Source organism: Rattus norvegicus, chromosome 1, assembly GCF_036323735.1.
Source record: "Rattus norvegicus strain BN/NHsdMcwi chromosome 1, GRCr8, whole genome shotgun sequence".
Lineage (NCBI taxonomy): Eukaryota > Metazoa > Chordata > Mammalia > Rodentia > Muridae > Rattus > Rattus norvegicus.
In genome coordinates this window covers 197,654,639-197,675,757 of record NC_086019.1, presented here as the reverse complement: position 1 = coordinate 197,675,757, position 21,119 = coordinate 197,654,639, and the positions used below count along the sequence as shown (strand labels likewise).

Genomic DNA, 21,119 nt, shown 5'->3' with positions numbered 1-21,119 from the left:
CCCGACTTCCAGCTTCTTCCTTGAGTTCTTGCCTGGGCTTCCCTTGATGATGGCTGAAAACTGTCAAATGAAATAAACCCTTTCTCCCCAAGTTGTTTTTGATCATGATGCTTATCTCTGCATCAAAAAGCCAAATAGGACAAATACGGTTTCAGTCATGATAATTTGACTTCTCTTACCTTTAACTTTTATATTTGTTTTTCTTGTCATGTTGCTTTGGCTAGCAGTTTAGTAAGCACTTGGATCTGCCCTTAGGGACTTCCTTGCTTTACCTTTTTAAAATGAGGGTAATGAATTGATTTATCATGAAAATAAAGTTCTCCAGTGAGAAATAAGTTTTATTGAGAATAGCCTAGAATAAAGGTGGTACAGAGTCACACACAAAGTTGACTTATTTCAGTATCAAGAAAGTTAATATGTATTCATTCTATGCATGGCTTAAAAATCTCTGTCTGTGACTCTCTTGTTTTTCCCTCATGGTTATGAGAAAACCATACTCATACACCTGACTATCCTTTTATCAGGGATGCAACCCCCCTTGCCATCCCCATACAGTTGTCTCCTTGACAAGGGAAACTGGGAAGGAGGGCAGTTGCTTTTCATCCTTGTTCTAGCTTGGGTTGTGCAAAACATTTTGAATTTTCTTAACTCCTTTTGGTTATTTTTCTATTTTTATTTCTAATTTTATATTTCACACATTTCTTGATCAATCTAACAAGAACTGACTGTGGGTTTCTTTATTTCCTCTTTAAAACACAGCCCTCAATTTGATTCTGCCATGCTTTGTTTGCTACTCCATTCATTGCTGTTTATCATTATTGACTCGCTCCTTACTTCTTCTGTTTGTGGTTATTTGTTGTTATTTGTGTTAGTTACTTCCTGCCTATTTGAATTCTTTAATGACTAATAGTGAGAGACTTAAAGACAACATTTCTCTCTGAGAACTTCAGGATACAGTCTGGGTTGCTTTTGATATTTTTATTCTTATTACTGTGCGTTTGTGGGTTTGATACCTCTCTCCTCAACACACACACACACACACACACACACACATGCACAAGGCACACACACACACACACACAAACACATACATACATGCACACACCCACATATACACACATACACACACTCATACACATGCACACACGCACACACTCACACACGCATACACACACACTCACACACATGCACACACACACATACACACCATACACACACATACATACCACACACACATACACACACACTCACACACATGCACACACACACACGCACACACTCACACACGCATACACACACACTCACACACATGCACACACACACATACACACCATACACACACATACATACCACACACACATACACACACACTCACACACATGCACACACACACACATACACACCATACACACACATACATACCACACACACATACACACACTCACATGCACACACACACTCATACACATACATACACACACTCACACACATGCACACACATACACACATACACATTACACACCACACACACATGCACACACACACATTCTCACACACACATACTTACACACACATACATGCATACACACCACACACATACATACACCACACACACACATGCACGCACACACACACACTCACATGCACACACACACACACTCACACACACCTCTGCCATCAGGAGAGACAGGGGGTGTGTGATCATGTACCACAGCTGAAGATGAAGTTGAGTTTACCTTCCTTTGCTGCTGCTTTAGCTTTATTGCATTGTGGTAGTTAGAAGAAAACTAACTTTTAATGCCCGACTTCACCATGTTGTATCTGTTACTCACTTTTTACAATGGACACTTGAAAACAAATTAGCAGACCCAGCAGGCTTTTTGTCGTTTTTGTCTACTTCCTTCTGTATCCTTAGTTTACGGAAGTCATTAGCGCCTAAGAAAAGTGAGTTGTCTCCCTTTATTATTTTGGGTTTTTAAAGGTTTATCCTTTTCCCTGAAAGTTTTACTTTATTTTAATGTTAAATTCTTTAGCAAATAAAAGACATGAGGTGTATCATTTCTCTGTGGCTTTTTAAAAAGTTCAATGGTCTCCTAGAATTTGTTTGTCAAATACTGATATCACAATCACGGCTTTCGTTCCATCTGCTGCCTGATGTGTTGGGAAAGTGTCTAACCCTAAAGTCAAATGGCTTCAGGAAGCCTGGGGGGAACAGACAGCATGATGGCAGGGACTATAATAAGGACCATCTGAGGACCCCAGCATTATATGAAGCCGCTGATACTCTGTGCACAAAATCCACCTGTGAGGACATTTACCCAGACCCCACCCTTGTGATGGATGCTCAGAGCCAACAATTGCTATTTCAAAGCAATATAGAGAACCTTCTAAGTGTTGTATGAGAGACCCGCTTTTTTTTTATTTTTGTCTACCCAGATTCATTTAGGATCTATCAGAACATCCATTCCTCAGATTTTTTTTAAATCTCCTTGCTCATTCATCAATAATATAACTCCCTTTGGAATTTCTATTACAGAGATTGACAATATCTTTGTCCTAATTTCTAAGTCTGTGCCTCAAGGCATGTAGCCGGATCTAGCTTCTAATCCCTTATGTAAGTTCTTCTTAAAAACAAATTGAACTTAACTTTTGTGGCCTCTGTATTTATGTTTACAACAGCAACGTTTCATTTCAAATTTATAATCTTGTTTTATATTTTTGGTTTAGTTTTTTCCTTCCTTGGTCTTTTCTTGTTTCTTTTCCCCTTCAATATATCTTTTGTGTGTTCCGCTTCCTGATTTTTACCCAGAGGTAGATGGAAAGTGTCTAGTGTGTTTCAGTTCCAACTAATGGCCATCTTTGCAACATTAAATACTGGACTGAATCACCCCGCTTGCCAGTCAAAACAAGAGCTACCCGAGGACACTTATATTGCTTTTATTTCCATTATACCTATTTGTTCTAATTAATGTTACATATTCTAATCTAACAGGTATATTTTTTCTATCCCAGACTATTATTACATCTTTATTTTTTTATTTTGAGATTACAATGCAATTGTATCATTTCCCTCATTTTCTTCCGTATAAAGCATCCTGCAAATCCTCCCTTTTTCTTTCAAGTTCTTGGCCTCTTTACATATATATATATATATATATATGAATATATATATATATATAGAGAGAGAGACAGAGACAGAGACAGAGAGAGACAGAGAGACAGAGAGACAGGGGGGAGATTGGTATCCATAGAGAGGTCAAGATTAAGCAGGGTGTATTTATATATTTCTAAATACATAAATACACCCTGTTCAGTCTGTAAAATGTTATGTGTACATATATTTTCAGGGCTGACTGTTTGGGAATTTGTGGTGGTTTGAATATTCTTGGCCCAAGGAAAGTGACATGATTAGGAGGTGTGGCCTTATTGGAGGAGGTGTAGCCTTGTTGGAGGAAGTTGGAGGTCCAACAAAGCCTGTGGAGGTGAGGCTTTGAATATATATATATATATATATATATATATATATATATATATATATATATACACATACATACATCAAGTTTGGTCAGTGTGATTCAGATCCTCTTCCCCCTTCCCAGTGCCTATGGAAGAGTCTCTTCCTGGCTGCCTTTGGATCAAAATGTAGAAATCTGAGCTCCTCCAGTACCATGTCTATCTGGACCACAATGATACTAGACTGAACCTCTGAAACTGTGAGTCACGCTCAACTAAATGTTTTCCTTTATGAGAGTTACCTTGGTCATGTTGTACCTTCACAGCAATGAAACCCCAACTAAGACAGTATTAGTCAACCGACTGGCTTGCTCTTCCCTAGGGAAGGCTATTCCTCCCACTCTCGGCTGTTCTTGGTGGCTGTCGCTCTTTGTGTAGGACTGAGGCTACATGAGCAGCTTTGTGGCACTGTGGCTGGGCCCTCCCTGGTGTGGGTGCTGGGAACCAAATACAGTCAGTTCCTCTGCAGAAGCAGCAAGTGCTCCTCACAGCTGCGCCATCTCTCCAGCCCACAAGTTATATTATTTTGGCTTTCTTAACTTTGTCATGAGAATTTTCTAGATTTTTCACATCCACTCACTGTATTGGCTGGTTTTGTGTGTCAACTTGACACAAGCTGAAGTTATCACAGAGAAAGAAACCTCAGTTGAGCAGATGCCTCTATGAGACCCAGCTGTAAGGCATTTTCTCAACTAGTGATCTAGGAGTGGGGGATCCAACCCATTGTGGGTGGTGCCATCCCTGGGTTGGGGGTCTTGGGTTCTATAAGAAAGCCAAGGAAGCAAGCCAATAAGTAACATCCCTCCATGGCCTCTGCATCAGCTCCTGCTTCCTGACCTGCTTGAGTTCCAGTCCTGATTTCCTTTGGTGATGAACAGCAATGTGGAAGTGTAAGGGGAATAAACCCTTTCTTCCTCGACTTGCTTCTTGGTCATGATGTTTGTGCAGGAATAGAAACCCTGACTAAGACGTTCACACTCTACCTTTAATAATGTAATTACCAGTAGTGTAGCTTTACTTGTTTAGATTAAATTTCACCTCTGATTCTTTCAGTGGTTTCCCTACTTAAGCAGCCTTTTCTGTCCCACATCTGAGGGCAATGCGTCTCTTCAGTCCTTGCACATTTGTGATTGTTTTTGTGCTGTCATTACATATAAGCGACCATGTAAGAAGCCTTATATCAATTATGCCCTTTCTAGTTTATGAAGGTTTGTTGATATCAAATGTCTCTCAGCTGAATTCCTAGCTTAACCTTTCTCAGACACTTGTCCTGTCCTCCAACCATGAAGTGTTCCTTTTTAAATTTTTAAGGTTTCAAGTGTGTCTGCTTGTGTGTGTATGTCTATCCCCAATGAGGCCAGAAGAGGGCATCAAGTCCCCTGTTGGAGTTATGGGCAGTGGTGAGTGGCTTGATGTGGGTGCTGAAAATCAAACTTTGCTTATTTTAAAAAACAGACAATGATTTTGACCACTGAGCCATCTCTCCAACCCCTTCTGTATTTCTAAGGTTCAGTAGATTTCCCTAAGATATTGAAGGAGAGTTACAGAAGCATAGACAGACAAATAAAGTTAAAGTGGGTTCCCTGAGATAGTGTCTTCCTGTCCCAGGAAGACATTTGGTGAAGAAAAGTGGAAAGACACAAGTTTGGGTATCTAAACAGGACCAATATGGGAAAGGGAAGAACCCAAGGGCCCTAAAACTATTCAAGCAATCATTTTAGCAGATCCCTAGTCTGCAGGCCATTCCCAGGACAAATGGATAAAGCTGTTACTTTCTTTTTCCTTACAGCTTGGTCTTCTGTCTTTCCAGGTTATTTGATTCTTTGTCCATCCTTGTCAGGCAATGAGCTTGGAAGCCTATTAACACCCTTGTTACAACATGACTTCCTGGTGTCAATCCATATTAGTTACTTTCCTATTATAAAACATCATGGCCAATGCAACTTATGGAAGAAAAAAAAGCATTTACTTGAGCTACTGGCCCCAGAGTGTTAGCGTCCATGATAGCAGATCACAGATATGGCAGCAGCAACAGCTGAGCTCTCAACTCTAAGCAGGAGGCAAAGAGTGCACTGGGGATTGCAGGAGCTTTTGAAACCTCAACGCCTGCCCCACCTCTGATGCACTTTCTCCAAATAGGCCACACCCCCAATCCTTCTCAACTGGGAACCAAGCAGTTAAACAGAGAGTCCTATGGGTCCATTCTCATTCAAACTGCTTCATGATCTCAATTTCTCTAAGTTGGATGGAGACTTGATGCTTTCACGGGTATTCTTGTTGATTGTACTTTCCTTCTCTCTCCATTCAGGACATTGGTGATCTGTGTTTTTGCAAAGCCAGTGCTTCTTGTTTATAATAGATTGGTGATACATTCTTCCAATCCAAACCATAGGGTTTATTTTGTCTTCCATTTTCCCCCTTAATTCTGCATATCCCTGCTCATATCATTTGTGTTTTGTTGTCCTGCTATTGCTCTTAAGCTTTGCGGGAATTTTGATTGGTTAATTTCCTTGAGACTATAATGATGCTGCTACAAAGTGTAGACCTAATGGACCAGAAGGCATCTTCTGCATGGGATCTGGGGACAGAGATGCTCCTAATGCTATTGCTTATACCCCATAGCATCCTTCCACACTTAGGGTCTCTCTTTTCCTAGTCCCTCCTAGGAAAGAAATCCTCATTTTTAGTCTTATGATAAAGAAAACAAATAGATTTTAGGTTAAATTCACCCAATAGTCAGTCACATGATATGGGATGAAAGGCCTGTCCTCTATTTAAACCCTTCAAGAATCAATTATACCATCCAAGTCTGTTCAGGTGAGAAGTTTATTTCATTGATTTTCATTCTTGGGCCAAATCCAAGCTCAGAATGAACCAAGTAGAGAACTAAATCATGATGACAGCCACAAAAATAAATGGTGGAGTCCAGAAATGTCCTTGCTCAAGGCAAACAACTTTCGACCAGCTAGAGTAAATGGCTGGAATTCAAATCCAAGTCTCCTTTCTCAGTCAAAGAAGCCCAGCAATTTCTCTGTATTCACTAACTTGTTGAATATGTGTGTTGTCCTTTCCTGGGGAGTGTGACAGGTGAGGACAGTGAAGCAGTTGGCCTTGTACATTTCCATCCTGTCTAGATGCTGTAACTGTAGGGAATATCCTCCAAACAAAGTATTTCCATCCTGGAAGGAGGCTCTGTGGGACTCTAAAAGTAAGTAACTCAGAAGTCTCAGGAAGTCACGGAAAATTACAAGATTTACACCCCTCCTCCAACGTCATAAAGGCAGTAAGGGCTGAGGAGGAGACTCCCTGACCTGCCAGGCTACCTGTCAGTCATGTAGAGTGCTCCGATTATGCACCTTTCATGAATTATGGCACATGTCGGACAGAAGTTTTGCTGATACAAAAAGCCTTTCCTGGTCCTGGTAACTTTTTAACCCACATTCCCCTAATTATCTCCAATATACTCATTTGTTCATCAAGCTGGACTTTTATAGAACCCTTTCTTTGATGATGCTCTATCTGGAGCAAGTAGGCATTGTTTCAAGAAAAGTCACACAGCAATGCAAGGTTGAAAAGATCTTGGGAAGTGTCCAAAACACCATTGTTTTCAGTGTTTTCAGGCCATGGCAATGTGACTGAGAGTGAGTGGTACACTGGACACAAAACCTGCAGGAGGCAGTGAGACAGGATGTAGACTGACCCAGAAGATGGCCTCACGCTCCCTCAAGGAGCAAAAAGTGAGCACCATTTGGCTAGATGCAAAGCTGACCAAGGTGGGTACTCAGAGAAACGACCATGTCCTTCTAACCATGTCCCATTATTGTGGCATAACCATCTTAATCAGATAAGCTTTGGTTACCCACCAGAGAACCTTAAGGGATGTCGACATTCCCTCATAGAAGAGGGTGGGGAGGCCATCAGACTCAGCTGAGAATTCTGCACCTCCTCCTTATGTGAAATTCTACCCCAGCTTCATATGGTGCCTAAAGGTGCTAGAGTACATATGATATGAGAAGTAGGATAACTGAAAGGAAAACATATCTATGCAGCTGTGGAAACATCCTCATGGTGCATGCTGGCATGAGACTTTTCAATGCTGCAGCTGTTTGAGGATCACCCCCACGCTCCTCCGAACCCCACTCCTATGCTCTTGCAAATGACCCCCAATAACCTCATAAATACCCCAAACTAGATTTGGTGCAATCGTTCCTTTTTCACCATGGGTGCCCTATCTGGGCGAGTATATTTTGTTTACATGCTCAGCACCCTCCTCTAAGAGCCTCGTATAACTCAAAGGACCTTTCTGGTAAACACCCTGAAAATCCTGTTTATGTTTCAGTGCCCTTGCAGCAAATCCGGAAATGTAGCCATCCTATTTCCTAGCAAATTCTGAATTTGTAAAACCGCATGCCTCTCTTATCAGATGGGGACCCCAGAGATCATCCCGTCTTACCCAAAACCAAATATCCACAAAGCCTCTCCACAAAAGCTTAAGACGGTTTCAAAAAGACTCTCACGTCTGTTTTCAAACTGTGTCAGAAAAGTAGATTAAAGGTTTCATCCTGAGAAAAATGGGGATAAATATTGAAACATAAATTTTGGTGGTACTAATAATCGCATATTTGTGCTAAGTAACTAGAAAATTATTTGAGCATTAATTCCGTTTACATATGTTCGTTCCGATCTGTCTCCCCGAAGCATGTGAGTCTTTGGGCTTTGAAACATTTAATCACTTAGTAAGCAGCCCTCAATGGGATTGCCTCTCATTTATTGTCTTTATTGATTTTCCACACAGGAGAATGCTTGTGCTATAGAAGCTGACTGCCGAATGAAAGAACTCTATCTTACTGGTGCAGAACAAAAGCTCCTGCCTTTTTCCCCCCCCTTTTTTTTAAAGGGCATCCCATTTTCTTCAAATCACCAGCAGGGCCAGAAAGTCCACCCTCCATCTATCAGTGAGCTGCTCCTGTTGTGTGAGAGAGTGAGTCATTCAAGGGAATACACAGAGGAGTACTTGGCTTTTAAGCTTAGTTCTCCTCGAGAGCAAGGTGGGCCCTGAGGCTCCCTGTGATGGTAACTATTGTCAGCTTGACAGGATCTAGAATCAGCTAGCTAGAGCTGAATCTCTCAAGGCTTGTCTATGACGGAGTTTCTACACTGGGCTTAACTGTGGTGGGAAGACCTATCTTGAATGTGAGTGGCACCATGCCCTGTGTTGAGGTAAGGGACTGAATCAAAGGGAGAAAGCAAGGCAAGCAGCAACATTCATCGATCTCTGCTTCCTGACTGTGGATGCAATGTGACCAGCTGCTTCTGGCTCCTGCCACCTCCCCCATCCTCCATGATGATCTGTACCCTCAAACCGTGAGCCAAAATGAACCCTCCTTCTTTGAGCTACTTTTGTCAGAACAAGAAAGATAGCTATATACTATATACTCTATATACTCTAGATGCACACTTGGGTCCAAGGTGACACACGAACCAATGCTCCAGTAGATTCTTGATCAATACAGAAGACAGTGCCTGGAAAACCGTAGAATTTGGTTTATTAGCACAGATAAGACATCTTTCTGAGTCTGTTCTTACGGGAATATCCAAGGGATTCGAAGATAAGGTTGTCATTTACAGTTCAGACTCTGAGTCCCTGCTGCATTTTCCTAACAGCTGATCCACTTTGGGCTGATAAAGGAAGTCATTGTCCTTTGTCACCTAATGGTTGAAGAGGGAATTTTGGGTGCTTTATTCTACCAGTGTCCCCATCCTAGGCTATGGACCACATGGCTACAGACATCACTGGTTGAGCTAGGACATAAAGCCTTGCTCAGGAAGTCTCCAAACACATGTGCCATTGTGAAGCCACCCACAGCAATAGTAACCCTAACGAAGACATCCAGGGTAGCCTTCTGAAGCTCTTCTTGTGTCCTGAAGCTCAAGCCCAAGAGGAGAAATGACAGAGGGAGTACGGCCCAACTGAACCAGAGAGCCAGACACGGAGCCAATCCTGGTTGAGAAGGTAATAGCTATTTGTGTGTGCGTGGTGTGTGTGTCTCATCCCAGCTTCCCTTTTATGAAAGCCAGGGGAAGAAGAGGTTCCTGGAGTCCCACTGAGGCAGGATAGAAAAATGGAAATTATAGGGCTATGGAAGAGAAAGAGAGGTCTCCCTGTGCGTGCGCGTACACACACACACACACACACACACAGAGAGAGAGAGAGAGAGAGAGAGAGAGAGAGAGAGAGAGGAGAGAATGCCCAGGCGTCTAGTTAAAGCCTCATCAAGCACAGCATCAAGAATCCCAACACGAATGACAAACCCTTCCCAGCTAGAAGCCTGATATTCTGTAGGAATCCAGAAACCCCATTTATAGAGAATTCCCGTGCCCCTGTGCAGCCCTGTGGCTCCTGGTTTTGATCAGATTTAATCCTATCCAAGGCACCTGAAAGCCTATACTCTGTCTTGTCAAAATGAAGAAAAGAAAGGAAAAGTCCCTTAATAACCCTTAGCGATGTTAGCAGAGAGCCATACAAATCATGTCCATGTCTATGCAGTAACGGGTAAGCCTGACCTTCCTTGAGCGGTCCCCCCACTCTCTATCTTAATAAACTTTAACTCTTCTTCACACTGACTCATCCTGAAATTCTTCTCCATGCTTGTGCTGGAGCAAGTCACCTAGGGAAGAGGCCAGAGTGCTAGATACCATGGGGCTCCCCAAGGACTCTGCCGCTGACCACATTCCAGACCTGGCTGGGGTTCTTCCAAGTCTGACTCATACAGTTCACCTGAGAAGTACTTAAAAAAGAGTCAGAGTGAATACCACAAGGACATGCAGTGCAGCTCACTAAAAAGAGCTTTAGTGATGATGCCTACTCCTCAGTCTGAGGTACGGTTCTGACATAAGGTTGGGGTCTAAGTAGAGACTGAGAAGTACATCCGAGCAATCCTGGTCCAGGCATGGTCCCACCATGACTGATCCATCCTTCCCCTGGGGTCATCACCTCCTCCCAAGTAGTCTAACAATGGTCAGGACTCAGTGGCATCTCTTCTCCAGAGACAAGTTCCTCTCTGACCGACACTGAGATTGCTGGGGAAACTCCAATTCCTGGGGCCATTGTTTCAATAGTCTGACAGCCCAGGGGAAGAGAGGCACAGGTGACTTTAGATCTTCATTCCTGCTGGGATGGCTACAGTTCCCCTCTCACCAGCCATGAATGACGGTTACTTCTTCACCAGGGACAGCTTCTCCCCCTCCCTGTGGGTAAAGTTCTGAGGGCTGTAGGCATCTATAAGTAGGTAGATTGGGAGAAATAAGGACTGGTGTGCCTGTGGCTGGAGATTTGCTGTATTTATTCTTCGGGAGGCAGAAACACAAGAAGAAAACATTCAGTTCCAAATGTAAGTTCATATTGTACAGAAGTGAAATAGCCAGGTGGCCGAAGACTTTCTTGCATTTCAGCATGCTCAGACAGTGGTTCTCCATGTAGGTTGTTGGGCTGGGTTCTGACAGCAAACAAGAGGGAAAAAATCACACTAATAATGTGTGTGTGTGTGTGTGTGTGTGTGTGTGTGTGTGTGTGTGTGTGTGTCTGTCTGTCTGTCTGTCTGTCTGTCTGTCTAGGAGGAGATGACGAAGCCATTGGTGGAACCACTGATAAGAGGGATCAAGTTCTTTTGGGGATGTCAGTTATACAACAAACTTCTTTGAAAGTTCCTGTTTTGAAAGCCCAGGCCTTTCCCTACTTGTGGCTTTCTGGCACCCCACATGATTGCTCCCTTTCCCACTAACACTCTTGCCATGATACACTCACCATAGGTAACATGGCCGGTGAGCACTCACCAGAGCCTGCACTGTGTTCTTCAGAGGTTGAGCTAAGCAAACCTCTTACCCCAAGAAGTACCTCGTGGGGCTCTGGCAGTTTGTTGTGGTCATGGGAAATAGATCAATAACAGTGGTTTGCTGTTTAGGTGCACATTTTTTTTTTATCATGAATGCTTTTAGTTTTAGTGAGATTTGTACTAGTCTCTCACCCCTGCAGATGAGATTTATTGAGATACCCAATCATAGAATTGTCCTGCTTCCTAACAGCTTACATCGCCATGGAAACCTCTGCTTCTCTAGACCCACTCCAAATAACCCACCTAAAGCCTGTGTTTCATCTTGGGTTCTTTCTGGCATCCTCCTGCCAAGCTACCTCAGAGTTCTCCAAGGTTCACACCTTCCTTCATCACCAAGATCATATAGTGTCTCCCTGGGGGTCACAGAGAGGAGGGCATTCCATGACAATGATTGACTGTGTGTCTTTGATACAAAATGAGATAAGGTCACTTACTACCCAGTTGTGGTGGTTTGAATATGCTTGGCCCAGGGAGTGGCACTATTAGGAGGTGTGGCCTTGTAGTAGTAGGTGTGGCCTTGTTAGAGGAAGTATGTCACTGTGGGCATGGACTTTAAGACCCTCGTCCTAGCTGTCTGAAAGCCAGTCTCCTCCTGCTTGCCTTCGGAACAAGATCTTGAGCTCTCTGATCCCCTTGCGTCATGCCTGCCTGGGCACTACCATGCTCTGGTCTTGATGATAATGGACTGAACCTCTGAACTTATAAGCTATCCCCAATTAAATGTTGTCCTTATAAGAGTTGCTTTGGTTATGGTGTCTGTCCACAGCAGTAAAACCCTAACTAAGACATTAGTCTTCCTCCCACAAACCTATATTTTCAATCTAACTGTAAGAAAAGGGTTAGGCAAGACAAGCCTGAAAGATGTTGTACAAAATACCTGACCAGAACTCCTCAGAACTGTCAAGACCAACACAAAAAGGGAAAATATGAGAAATTGCTACCATCTGGAAAGTCAAAAAAAGCCCTCAAGAATAAACCAATATGGCTTGGTTATCTTAGATGGGATCATGGAACAAGACAGGGATATTGGAAAAACTTGCAGGACTGACTGTCTGCCTTGCCACTGGTGTGCCTGGAGCGCCTCAGATCAGCTGCTCAGGGGAGGCAGAACAGAGGTACAGTCCGTAATGGTAATCCTTAGTCTGTGTTTTTCCAGGTCGGAAGCAGCAGAGCCTGGGACGATTGTTATGGTTCCTAGTCTCCTGTGTACCCAGGTATGGCTGGCATACAGCTGGGAGATAGGAACTGGGCTTTCTGGTCTACAATTCCCCTCAGGGTATCTATGAGCCATAAACCTGGGATGGGGGGGAAACTCAGTTTGGTTTCCAATGAGCGCTGAGAGTATGAAAGGGCTGGAAGAGAGAAGGTTTCCCCTGCAATAATCCTTGATGAAGACATGGTGCTTGCTTGTTCAATCTGCTTTATCTGATGGTGGATGTGGATGCATAAGTCTAACTCATGGTGAACCAAGGATTGAATACCTTTTGCAGGAAGGAGTGCCCAGGAAGGGAAGCTCAGTGGCTGAACCCTCGGCCTATCTAGATACCTCATTAGCATGGAGAACTCCCAGATTTTCATGCTAAATGACTAATTGTCATGGTCCTCTCAGCGGGGTGCTGTGATTGTGTGTTCCACAGCATATAGAGGCAGGCAGGGGGTGACCCCATCTCTACTGTTCTCAATCCTGAATTTACAGGGTCTGGGCTCACTCAACCTAACTCGTTCTTTTGTCTGGTAGCATGGGCCATTTTTCCCCACAAAAACTAACAGAATTCATGTTGTGGAGAATTTAATTGATGAAAACAATTGCTGACTTGGGGTTGGTTGGAATGCTCAGGAGGCAGTGTCTCCCCCGAGCTCCACCACTGTCCACTCATTCCTTTCTCAGGCACGTTCACCTCACGTTAAGTAACACGATATCTCTTTCTGGGTCTTCAAAACCCAGGAAAGAGATTCTTGGTTTAACAGTATCATTTCGTGCTGTGAGAGGCTGATCAGAGCCAGGTATTCCTTTCTAGACTCTGAAGTCAGCTCCACTAGAACCCCAAGGTTGGGCAAATTCCTTAGTAATGAGGGGAGACCTGTTTGGATCGGTTGGCTCGAATCCCCTCAGCCATTCCCAACTGCTGACTGAGCCAGAGCACATCAACAGGTATCTCATGTCACTGATGAGATAAAGTCTCCCCTTCTTTGGAGAAGCCACATCACCTCTGCCTTGCCTCCCCTCCATTGTGGGATGCGAGGGTGTATCACTACACAGGGCCACTGAGAAGATGGTGTGGTGGGTCACACTGTGAGCTCAGTGAAAGTCTGAGCCTTCCCCGTTCACAGCCAAAGAACTAGCATGTGTAATGCCACTACTTCATGGAGAGACAAGCAATTATTAAAAGAAAGCCAAGCTAGTTTATTTTTAGAACTATATCTCTGTTCTAACAGTATGGAATCGTTAATGCAATTAACCTGTGTAATTTTTAGACCTTGCAAAAAAAAAAAAGTAACTTACATAGGTCATTGAGGGTACCCGTGACTAACTGCAAACTTAGCTATCAAATTATCCCTGTTGCCTAATTTATCATCAAAGACCCAAGAACACCATTAAAGGTAATTACTGCCTGTATGAGTCAGAAATCTTCTACAACTGAAAACATTGAATGCAATTAATTTAAGAGGTCTGTCACATATGTTGTTGAATCAAGCTTAACAATTTTGCACAGTGTATGTTGTGTTTTATGAGGGCATCTTGAAATCCTCACGAGAGACCTGGGTTCTCCTGGTAAGACTACTTGGGGTGGTGGGATGGGAACAGAAAGATCCTGGGTTACTTTTTCTCCTAGTAAAGGTTTCATTCACCACCCTGCCCCACAACCCTACTTAAATTGGGACTGGAAACCCTGAATCATCTCTGCAAGGCATTTGAACCACTGAACGGCACAAACACACCTTGCTTCTGTTTGGTTTCAATTGCTTTCTTGGCCTCGGTTCCCTGCAGCATTTGGTATGATTGAGTAATTTTCAGTTGGGTTTTCTCACCCTGCCTCTGCTAATCTGCTAGTGGTTGGTTTTTATAGCATTGCTACAATCTACTGCCTTGATCTTTTGCTGGAGTTTTTAAAGGGGTATTTTATTGCCTGTCATTACCATTCTCAGTAGCTTCTGGGCACTGTCATTTCACCAGCCTAATGTGTAACGGAGCATGCCACTCGTGGGCCCTCATCTTTGAGAGAGTTTGTTTCCTCCCAGGACTACAGTCTCCCCATTCCTCCAGCCACTCTTCTTTTTTGACCCACACTTGATTTTTCATTTGAAATGAGATGTTAAAAGTCTCAAAATGACAGATAATGCCATTGAAGACTAGAACAAACTCTTCAATGGTTCATATGATTACATTTGCATAGCCTTTGCCCAAACTGCAGCATGGCAGCAAAGTCACATTCTACACAAGAGTGGCTATTTCAGAAATTTCCTATGAACGGGACAGGGTTGAAGACCCAAACCTGCATGTGCCTTCATTCACTGAGCACTGAGTGGTGTTATCCTCTGTAAAACATGTGTAGACGTCTTTCCCCACAATATGTCTTCATCTGGGTCTTGGTGGAGGAGTGTTCTGAAGAACAGAGACACTTGTGAGCAGGCAAACAGGATCCTTACACCATGCTCTGCAGTCTGGACAAAGGACTCATGCAGTATGCTTGCCTGGGCAGGAACTAGATGGCTTTTGTTGCCTGAATAACACAGCCAGAATCGTCCCATGCAGGGTTCCACATTCATTGACCACTGACTACTGACTACAGGCCAATCATGGAGATGCCTGCAGCCTAGAGATAACGAGAAGCTTTGTTAAGACATTGTCACTGTAGCCCATGGGCTTGAATGTGAGTATTTCTGTCCTCATTCATTCATTCATTCATTCATTCAAGGAACATTAGCTGACTGACTACTGCAGAGCAGACACCAGGCCAGGTGTTCCAGATCCAAAGATGCTTATCACTGAGCTACCATTCCTGCCCTCATGGAATTAATGCTCTCATCCTATTTCTGCTTAGCAAAGGAGTCCAATTCCCAGCGATGGCCATGCAGCTAGTGTGCAGTCTTGGAGAGTAGCCTACTCTGAGAGAATCTTTATGCCTGTGGCATCCAAATGACCACCCGAATGACCCCAGGGCATTAGTCTTATCTACCTGCTTCTCATTTGCCTGTCTTCTTCCCTTTCATTGTGATTTAAACCTCACTTTTCTTTTTGTACGACACCAAGGGAAGCATGCAATTAAGCTATTGTTGTCATTGCCCTAGCGTATGGTTTTCGTGTGTGACAAAACATTGCTTGATATATGAGTGGACAGGAGACCAAACCCTACCTGGTTGTTTTAGACTGGGAGCCAAAATCATCAGAGAGCTTTCTAGAATACATATGTATATGTATATGTATATGTATATGTATATGTATATGTATATGTATATGTATATGTATATGTATATGTATATGTATATGTCATACACATATATGTCATATATGTATATGTCATACACATATACATATACATATACATATACATATACATATACATATACATATACATATACATATACATACTTACAATGTGTTATGTATATTAATGTACTATTATTTTACCCTCTCGGGCAGCAGTTCTTAACCTGAGGTCGCATATCAAATATCTTACATATCAGATATTTACATTACCATTCATTACAGTAGCAAAATTGCAACTACAAAGTAAGAACAAAAACAATGCTATGATTGGGGTCACCAGAACATGAGGAACTGTATTAAATGGTTGCAGCACTGCTCTAGATTAATTTGGATTTTTTTTTGGCCAAAGTTAACATTATATTAATTAGTCCTTCTTAAATGAGGGATGGAGAAGTGGCTTGGTGATTAGTTCCCAGCATCCACATGGCAGTTCATAGCTCCCCGTAACTTCAGCCACAGAGGATTTGCCATCTTCCTCTGGCTTCCTCAGGCATATCCACATATAAGACACCCTCACACAAAACACACACACACACACACACACACACACACACACAAGAAAAAATTAAAAATCTTTAGAAAGGGTATGCATATAATTACAGCTCCAGCTCCCTGGAGTCATTTCTGTCATTGCTTCCCTTTAAGCAAAGGGGACAGATTGCCTTCCATAGGAATGCTTGGTAGCAACAGAGGCAGTTTTAGTTGTTACGATTGTGGGTACTATTGGTATTCAGTAGGTTCAGGCCTGGGGTGCCCTTAAGCATCCCACAATGTACCAACAACCCCCACTCCTGTCACCTGCAACAAAGAACAATCCGGCCCCAAATACCAGGTTCGCAAAGGTTGCCAAACCCTGCTTTTAGACTAACACACCTTGAGACACATTGCGACAGGCAGCGTGCAGGTGGGGTTGCGAGATCTGATGACTGTGAAAGCAGGTCCAGCCTCCTCCTCCTGCTCTCTGCTCCTTTTCCTTTGTCTGTTTTGTTTACCCATCGTTTGGTCCTCTTGCGTTGCATGGCTTTTTGTGGCTTTTATGGATCCAATCTTTAACTCTATGAGCTTTTCATTACCGGTTCTGAAATCGTGACTGGCTGTAATGTAAATTACATAACACGTCTTTCTGCAGCTTCCGATTCTGCGAGTTAACCCTCCCGGGCTGCTTATCTGTCTTCCACCACCTACCTGCGTTTTATGCACTGTGCTTGGCATTCTGGATTGTTCCTTTCATATTAATTTCAATGGTGCCTGGAGGGTCCCTCTCACCATATAATAGGTTGCTTTGTGAGCAGTTCCAGTAAGAGAACAATTCCTCCCAAACAGGGAGATACTCTGGAATGTAAAAAACGATACCCTCCGTGTATCATTCACATTTGTAGCTTGCCACTCTCTTCGCAATTGTAGTGAAATTAAAATGGAAGATGAATTATTTGTTCCTTCTTTCTCTCTGAAAGTGCCCCCACTGTTCCAGGTAATGCTCTCCCTGCCGTTTAAAACAACCAGAACTCAAAAGTTACCAGTTGAATGTAGACGAATATTTACTTTGTATCTAAATTTGCAAGCCATTAAGTATCCCTTGTCCAGAGACCATTATTTCCAGCATAATGGACCTCTGGTGTTTTCAGGTTGTTCAGCTTGTGATTGGCCATTTGAAATGCACAATTGTTTGTCACATCTATTGAGCTGTCACCTCCCTTAGCTCCTCTGCGTTTGTCCCTCCTGCATAGTTTTTCTCACCATGATCTCTGAAGAAGCTGGCCTCTCCCTTTTCATAGATCCTTAGCCTGGTGGGAAAATGAAAGTGACTTTTAGAGAATGACGGTTTTTAGAGCCCGATGCCTATTTGGCAGGATACATGGAGTGTTGCTGGTCGTTCAAAGACACAGGTTTTGAGCTGTTTGCTTGGAATCAAGTCTGTTGTTTCCCAAGGGCTGGCTGGCATCATTGTCCTCCGTCAGGGGACTGTGGAAAGGCACAATAAGAAAGTAGTTTTGAATCAACAGTCTGATGTTTTTCAAGCTAGATCTTTCTTTGTGAGAAGGCCTGATCTCCATCTTAGTCTACACTGCCCAAGTTTCAATATTTACAACTTGTACCATGGCAACACAATTAAAGTATTAAGTTATTAATGATAGGGATGATGCTTCAGCATCCCTCTCAGCATCTACATGCTGCTGCTGCTGCTGCTGTTGCTGCTGCTGCTGCTTCCTCTGGCTGGTGCTCCTGAAACAATCATGGCCAAGATAAGGACATTTTGAAGACACTTATGCACCGCTCTCCGCTGTCACACAGAAACAGCGGTCCTCAAGAAATCAGAATTTCCCCAGGACTCTCATGCCAAGAGAAGAGAGAAAGCTGAGGCCCTGGTACTGGCCAAAGAAGAGTTTTCACACAGTTCTGACTTGTCAGCAATTCCTTGCAGGAGAGACTGGGAGCCAAGACAATGGTGGGCTAATGGTGAGTGGGACTGTACCTTGACCAGCACTGATAGGTTATGCAAACATCTTGCCTTCTATTTAAACTTAAGCATCTTATGCAGACTGGAAGATGGAGATGGGGGAGAGGTCTTTGGACCTCCCCTTTTGTCATCCCAGTGTAGACACATGAATACGTTTTTCTCAGCTTTCCGCCAGTACCTGGCCATTTTATTGGCTTACAGAGGACAGGTAGCCAAACCTAACTTGTTGGGGATGTCAGGACCTGGGCTGTGATGCTAAGGGCCCCAGAAACATTGCCACTTTCCTGGTGTGACCATTTATATAGCCGCTGCTGGACAGCTTCACCCATCTCATTCCCGCCATGATTTACCTACATCCATAGAGACTGGGGTAATCTTCTCGAAACTCCGATTTCCTGCAAATATCCAGAAAGTCACAGTCCCACCCTCCAGCCTGTCCACTGGGTTCTTCTGAAGTTTCACCCTAAGCTGCCTTCTTCCTCATTAACCTACCTGGCTCACAGAATACCCTATTCCAGGCTGACACCTTAGCTTCCTTAACCTTCCTTAGCCTTTCCCTTCATTGCCACTGTTACTCTCCTACTAGACCTAAATTCCACATGGAAATTCTGTGTAGCCTTCCTTTGAGCCTCTTCTACTGCAATTCTCACTGTCTGTTCTCATGATTCTTCATGAAACTTAGGTCTCCCTCCACTGGGGCTCACTGGCCAGCTGAGCTCTAGACTAGTGAGAAAGCTTTTTCCAGGAAACAAGATGTCGGAGTCCTGAAGAATGACACCTGAGTTGACCAAGACTTCCTCTTTAAAGATAGCATTAAGGACTAGGAGTTAGAAGTTCAAGGTCATCTCTGTCTATGTTTTGATTCTGAGCCCAGCCTAGACTACATGAGACCCTGTCTCCAAAATGCCTCCGGCAAATATAATATATTTTCTCTTCTTTGCAGTTCCCGGGTTTTATACAGCTGCATAAGATAAGATCTGAGTGATATGAAAGCAAAAGTAAACTTAACCATGAGGACTGAGGAAAGTAGAGGAGGAAAGACACAGAAACAAGAGAGGTGTGAAGAAGAGTATTCTCTTCACATGATATTTACACCTTACTCCCCTTTCCTGTTGGTGTGTTAGAATACATTGACAGACACAACTTAAGGGGGAAAGAGTTTGGTCTGGCCCACAGTCCATGGTGGCAGGGAAGTCACCAACAGGAGCTTGAGGCAATGGTCACATTGCATCCATGATCAAGAAGCAGACCAGCACGAGCTCTCTCATTTGTTCCTTTTAAACAGTCCAAATTCCAAGCCTAGGGAATAGTGCCACCCACAGTGGATGAATCTTTCCATCTCAGTTTACTTAGTTATCATAATGCCTCATAAGCATGACCAGATGCCTACCTCCCAGGTTAATCTAGATCATATCAAGTTGACAGAACCACTGCAATACATATATGTGTCAAATTTTTTTAAAAATTGTAAAGAGGAAAAATATGAGGAGCATGACTGCAGGCTTAACTTATCAAACAAAACAAAGCCCCAGTAAGATAGTACTTATGGCTTTTCTGTAAATCCTCTCTCTAAAACAACAGCACAGACCTAGACAGAACAGTTAAAAACAACCATGTCAGACCCAAGGATCCCGGCCTGCAGCAGCTCTCTGCTCCCAGACACCGTGGGAGAGAGACCCGACCGCCTGGTCAGGTGGGCACTCCTGAGGCTGCAGAGCAGAAGAGACCACCAACACTGCCCACCCCTGCCCACATCCCTGGCCCAAGAGGAAACTGTATAAGGCCTCGGGGCTCCCGTGGGGGATGGCCCAGGAGCGGCAGGACCCCTGCCTGAGACACCGCCGGAACCTGAAGGAAACAGACCGGATAAACAGTTCTCTGCACCCAAATCCCGTGGGAGGGAGAGCTAAACCTTCAGAGTGGCAGACAAGCCTGGGAAACCAGAAGAGACTGCTCTCTGTAAATACATCTCGGACGCCAGAGGAAAACACCAAAGGCCATCTGGAACCCTGGTGCACTGAAGCTCCCGGAAGGGGCGGCACAGGTCTTCCTGGTTGCTGCCGCCGCAGAGAGCCCGTGGGCAGCACCCCGAGAGCAAACTTGAGCCTCGGGACCACAGGTAAGACCAAATTTTCTGTTGCAAGAAGGCTGCCTGGTGAAATCGGGACACACAGAGGCAGAATTCCTCTAGGACCGGGCACGTCCTGTGTTTACCGGAAGTCCCACACCCGCGGATCCCGGCCCGCAGCAGCTCTCTGCTCCCAGACCCCGTGGGAAAGAGACCTCACCGCCTGGTCAGGTGGGCACTCCTGAGGCTGCATAAGCTCCCGGAAGGGGCGGCACAGGTCTTCCTGGTTGCTGCTGCCGCAAAGAGCCCGTGGGCAGCACCCCGCAAGCGAACTTGAGCCTTGGGACCACAGGTAAGACCAACTTTTCTGCTGCAAGAAAGCTGCCTGGTGAATTCAAGACACAGGCCCACAGGAACAGCTGAAGACCTGTAGAGAGGAAAAACTACACGCCCGAAAGCAGAACACTCTGTCCCCATAACTGACTGAAAGAGAGGAAAACAGGTCTACAGCACTCCTGACACACAGGCTTATAGGACAGTCTAGCCACTGTCAGAAATAGCAGAACAAAGTAACACTAGAGATAATCTGATGGCGAGAGGCAAGCACAGGAACCCAAGCAAGAGAAACCAAGACTACGTGGCATCATCGGAGCCCAATTCTCCCACCAAAACAAACATGGAATATCCAAACACACCAGA

The 21,119-nt window shown here is 44.0% G+C and overlaps 1 long non-coding RNA gene across 1 annotated transcript; it reads right to left on the bottom strand.

Moving 5' to 3' along the window:
* Window positions 1-16,033: 16,033 nt before the first annotated feature.
* LOC134485186 (uncharacterized) lies at window positions 16,034-20,143 on the bottom strand. The gene is made up of 3 exons (XR_010063174.1): window positions 17,632-20,143; window positions 17,080-17,226; window positions 16,034-16,988 (listed from the first exon to the last, which is right to left on the bottom strand). It is a non-coding gene; the product is annotated as an uncharacterized LOC134485186 (long non-coding RNA).
* Between the last annotated feature and the right edge of the window lie 976 nt (window positions 20,144-21,119).